The sequence below is a fragment of the Callospermophilus lateralis genome, chromosome 11 (genome assembly GCF_048772815.1).
Source record: "Callospermophilus lateralis isolate mCalLat2 chromosome 11, mCalLat2.hap1, whole genome shotgun sequence".
NCBI classification, from domain to species: domain Eukaryota; kingdom Metazoa; phylum Chordata; class Mammalia; order Rodentia; family Sciuridae; genus Callospermophilus; species Callospermophilus lateralis.
In genome coordinates, this window is record NC_135315.1 from 102,750,812 (window position 1) to 102,756,956 (window position 6,145).

Consider the following 6,145-nt stretch of genomic DNA (forward strand, 5'->3'; position numbering starts at 1 on the left):
TTTTTTTCAAACATATAAATTGTCCACTATTATTTATTAACTAATGTGGGTTTTCCCCCTTTTATTTTTATGCTTATTCATCTCATTCAAATTAAACACAAGTCTACAACATACCCTCTTACATAAAGCCCTTCAACCACATTTGCCCCAGTTTCCTAAACACATCAGTGTGGTCCCAACTCTGTACTTTCTCCCATGCTTTAAATCTTCCTCTTGATTTTCTTGATCTTTTTTATTTTCATTTCAGTTGCATTTTCTGTATTGAGTTTCTGTTTCTGGCCTATGGAAATTTTTTATTGTTCTATTTTAGGACATTTTGTCTGTCGTTGCTTATATTTGGAATTAGGGTGGAGGGGGGAAAAATCAAAGAATGAACTTGGACCATGGAGTGAGTAGAACTTTGAACATCTTTGTATGAGCATCCCTTTACCTCAGTACTTAGCATTAACCCTAAGCATAGCTTTGTACATTTTGGTCTGTAGGTGAGTTCCTTCTTCATGAACTTGGAACATTCTAGAAGTATTCCATAGGGCATATTATTTCCTTTGTCTAAGAAGTCCAAAAGTAGAATTTAAGATGTATAGCTTAGTTTTGTTCTCAGCAGTTTTAATATTCTATGTCATGAGTTTCTGGCTTCTAAGTTGCCTTTGAGAAATCTCTTCGGTTAATTATTCCTTTGTAATTAGTTGGTCTTTTCTCTCTGGTTGCTTTTTAAGATTTTCTGTCATTGGTATTATGCAGTTTCATGTGTCTAAACCTGAATGTTTTTTGCTTGAAGTTAGTAACTATTAAGTCTCGGGATACATTTCTTCATGTTTAGAAAATATTTGATTTTTATCTCTTTATTTTTCTGCTGTCCCAATACTGTTTTAATTCTCTCCTTCAGAAATTCATATTTCTAATTATATGCTCTTAACTCTTAATTAGTCTCCTGAGTTTTTCATTTCTTTATTTTCCTTGTAGCATCCTGGGCAATTTCTTAATCTCTATCTTGTAGTTTACTAATTCTCTTCATCTGTACATAGTTTATGCTTCATCCTATCTCTTTCCTATTCCAGAAATCACATTTTTCTTGTGTGACATATTAATAGCAAACTGATTAAATGCATGGTCTGTATAGAAGGACTGTCTGGATTCATATTTTGCCTCCACCATTTACTGGCCCTGAAGATTCAGCCAAAGAAATCAATCCTTGTTCCGTGCTGGTGGTAGAAACTGTGGCTACTCTGTGCCTGGGTCTGAGAGCGAGAGGAGTAGTGGGGCCTCTACCGAGCAGTGAGCAGGTATTGGACCCAGGGGAGCTCTGCCACTGAGCCACATCCCCAGCCTTTTTACTTTTATTTTGAGGGTCTCACTAAGTTGCCCAGGCTGGTTTTGAACTCCTCCTGCATGACTAAGACTACAGACATACACCACCACACCTGGCTTCTACTCCTGTTTTTTCATTTATTCAACATAATTGATTTGAGGGTCTTCAAAAATGTATACCAGGTCATTGCTGCCTCTGATTCCGCTGGGGCCAGCCTGAAGTTGCATGGGGTACCCAAAGGACTTAAAATCAGTGTACTATAGTGACCTAGCCACATCAATGTTTATAGCAGCTCAATTCACTATAGCTAGACTGTGGAACCAACCTAGGTGTTCCTCAATAGATGAATGGATAAAATAAATGTGGCATATACACTTAATGGAATATTACTCAGCTTTAAAGAAGAGTAAAATTATGATATTTGCCAGTAAATGGTTGGAGTTGGAGAATATCATGCTAAGCGAAATAAGGCAATCCTCCCAAACCAAAGACCAAATGCTTTCTCTAATATACAGATGCTAATTCACAATAAGGCAGATCTTATTCATCCTTTCTAAATGAAACTTTGTACAGTTTGATCATTATCTCCCCATTCCCATCCTGCCCCTAATGAGGTGGGAAAGTAGATCACCCATAGACAGTCGGGATAAAGACCTCAGAGAAGGGAAAGAGGGAATGAGATGATGCCACCCTAGAAGGAGACATCAGATCTAGGGAATATCCTGTCATTGCCCTTAACAACTTCAACCATAGCACCTCCTCCTTGTTAGGATATATTGTTACTGTTACTGACAGCTTCAACCACAGGAGCTCTTCCTTAACTACCCCACCATAGCGTTAGATTAGGTAGAGGGGAGTAATAGGAAACATAGTAGGATGAAACAGACATTATTACTGTATGTATATATGTGACTGCATGACCAATATGATTCTGCAATGTGCACACTCAGAAAAATGAGAAATTGTATCTCTTCTATGTATGATATATCAAAGTGCATAAATGCATTCTCCTGTCATGTATAACAATGGCTGGCAATAGCAATAGCAATGGCTGACCATCAAACCTACTTTACCTGACACTTAAACCACAAAGTTGGACCCATTCTCTTAATTACATAAACAAAGGATTAAACTACACACTTCTGATTGGCTTATTAAACTCCGATATTGAAGAGCTTGATTGGTACCTGATAGTATCCCTCACCCCTAAGATGGGCAATCAGATATGCTAACAAAGGTGGGTTGTAAAATTTTATATGTGAATGTATTATTTATTCCAAATAAGTCAATGAATATAATTTTTAAAACTAGAAGTACCCTTTTTGATTATATTTTTTTTTGGAAAGCAATTTTAGTCTTATCCTTATTATCTGGGTTTTAATCAGGTTTAAGAAATCAGCATATTTTAAAATTATATTTTATAGTTTTCTTCATTGGATTACACCAATATTCTCTTTCTAGTACTTCTAGTTTTATTTCTCATAATATAATTTTTCACAGGATTCACATACATTTCCTTCTTTCTGTTCTAGATATTGAGGGAAATTCTACATTATCCTATAGATCAATATTATTGGTGTTTGTGTTCACTATAGTATATAGCATTTTCTGTTGAGTTTGATTTGGGAAGCAAATTTCTAAGACTTGTATTTTATTCATGTTTTCTTTTTTAATTAGTCTGATCATGTTTTATATACAATACATATTTTCTATGCTTTTTTCTTCCAGGATCACTTCTCTTTGTTCATCATCGCCATTTCAGTAGATTTTATTTCTTTAATTGTTTTAAGTTGTAGTTGGACACAATACCTTTATTATATTTATTTAGTTTTATGTGGTGGTGAGGATAAAACCCAGTGCCTCTCACATGCTAGATGAGCATTCTAGTACTAAGTCAAAACTCCAGACCCTTCAATAGATTTTAAAGAAAGAAAATTAGGAAATAGTTGTTCTTGTTTCCTACTATACTGAACCATGAATATAAATCTCATATAGAAAATTTATATAAAATATTCACTATGGCTATAAGAACAATTCATTATGAGTTACAGATGATCTTGCCTTTCAGAACAACATTTAGAAAATATTTTTAACCCATTACCACTTCAAATAAGAATATGACATAAAGACCCATGACAAGAATTCAGGAAAGCATATGTTCAATGGACAGATTCTATAATTAAGTCTCAGCAAGCTTTTCTGTATAGAGTTATACCAAATAACTGGATTTTAAAATTCTTTAACAATTTCCTTGGGAGTTAATTCAAACCATATGCTTAAAAATCTCTAAAAATCATCTTGCAAAATAAAAATAAAGAACTAACAAGAACTAAATAATGAACCATAAATAATCAAAAAGCTGAAGAGTTTGAGAGCACTTTCCTAACCTGCAGCTCCAAGGTTGTCATTCTGGCAAGAGTCAAATCTAGGGCCAGAGCAGCATGGGACCAATCATGAGAACAACCAATAATATAGGTGAATTAGAGATAAAACAGTCCTCTAAAAAATCTGTTACAAACTTTGTATTACCTAATGGACCACAAAAATATCCAGCTATGAACACAGATTGACTATAGTGGTTCCATTAGGTACCTGCCACAGGCAATCAAAAATCTTTCTAGAGAATGATAAGAGAAAACTACATCTCAAAAAATACAATAGCATCTATGAAACATTTTTAATGAAATTTTATGAATATTTTGCCAAATAATCACTGTAGTATTCTTACATTACACTAAAAAGCATTATGTTTTTAAAATTACCTTTTGTGTTTGTAGAAATGTTTGGGCTTTTGGAAAAAAATCTACATAAATATAGAACATTATCTTGGTAAGCTCAAACTTTTTGCAGTGTGGTGTATGAAGTCTTCAAAACATGTCTTTTCTTACTACTCCCTCAGCACTACAAATAAGCAACCTTTAAACTTTACTGGCCATGTTCACAAAACTAAACAGCAAAGGCTTTATTTTTTAATATTGCTTACTTTAGCAAAGAAGGGACCTCCTTCATGTAATATGCTGAAATAAAAATACAAAAAATCCATCATTTTATAATAAGATATATATAATAGAGTATATACATAAAACTTAACATTCTTCTAAACTAACTGAGTTAATTTCCTAAAATTTAATTTTATTTTCCTGAAATAGAAAAAGTTTTCAAACACTGTCTTAAAATTCTTATTACTTATATAGTACTTTGATAATTTCTTTAATTTGTGTTACCAAAATGGATCAAAAATAACCCTTTAAATATCTAGGTTGCTATAAATAATCATCAATATCTTCTTTCTCCTCTCATACCCATAGTATCTGGAAGGTCTAGCAGTTCATTGTGCTGCAAGTCAAGGTTGGTTATGTGTGTGCAGTTTCCAATCTCCTTTGGAAGGTTTTCAAGTTGATTATGAGCTACATCCTGCATAATGAGGATACATAATTCACCTGTAAATAATTGACCAACATAGTGATTTAATAAGCATTATTAAATAATATCTCAGGTAATGCTAGGATGCAAGGGAGTAATTTTTATGATTTTGAAACATAACTAGAAATGTAATATTATTATATAGGCAACATTTTTTTAAATGGAAAATCAATGAACATACTTGGATTGTAAGTACAAAACCTAGTTTTCTCCAACATATTTACATTCTTTCTGAAAATATTAAAATTGAACTCAAAATTTGAATCTATTATTTCAAAATTACATCTAATAACATGAAAATATTGCTTGTAAAAGATTACTTTACTAATCTGTGTCATATGGGGTTTTCTTCTTTTGTCCTGATGATTGAATTCAGAGTCTCACACCTACTAAGAACATATTTTACCACTAGCTACATCCAGGGCTCCATGTCATATATTCAAGTAGCAAATTTAACCACAAATGCTGGATGACATAGTTCAGATTTAAAAAGCTGACAAATTTAGCACAATTATATCAAATACAACTTGAGTTCAGATGGAGACATTCCTTACACCTCAAAATATACATGGTTAATACAGGCATATAATCTGATGTTACATAAATACATAATTTTTTAATAAATAAAAATAACTTCTCAATTTAATAGAACTTTAAACAATAGACAATGAAGACAAAGCTGGCATGGCTATAATTTCAGACAAAGCAAACTTCAAAGCAAGAAAAATCATCTGGAATACAGAAAACATTACATAATAATAAATGAACAGAATAATTCTCTCTAAGACATAGCAATCCTTAGAGCATAAGTACTTCCTCGTCTTCACTGTGTCTGTTTGGTGCTTAGTGCAAAGCATCATATTAATTGAAAGAATAAAGACAATTAAGGAAATTTTAGATACTTCTACTCTTCATTTCAGAATAAAACTTAAGATCTGTCATCATCTTTTCAAAGACATAATAACTGAAGATATTTCAATTCCATGATTTGTTTTTAGAATTAGAAATTTAGGAATAAAAGACAAAAGTTAGGTAGCTGCAAATATGAATCATTTAATGGCATAAAATATGCCAATTTAAAAAGTTATGTTCAGGGGCTGGGATTGTGGCTCAGTGGTAGAGCTCTCGCCTAGCAGGGGATGGGTCCAGGTTCTACCCTCAGCACCACATAAAAATAAAGGTATTGTGTGTGTACATCTACATTTAAAAAAGAAATATTTTTAAAAAATTTAAATTATGCTCAATTTTTAGTAAAAATGCTGCTTGTATACTCTTAAGAACAAAGTGAAGTTAAAATTAAAATCCTGTTAAATAATTCCTCATTCAACAATAGTATATTAATGTCTAGGTAATTTGATAGCAATGCTATAGAAAGAAATCCTTATAGAATGACTTGTGAATTTAAGTTAAACT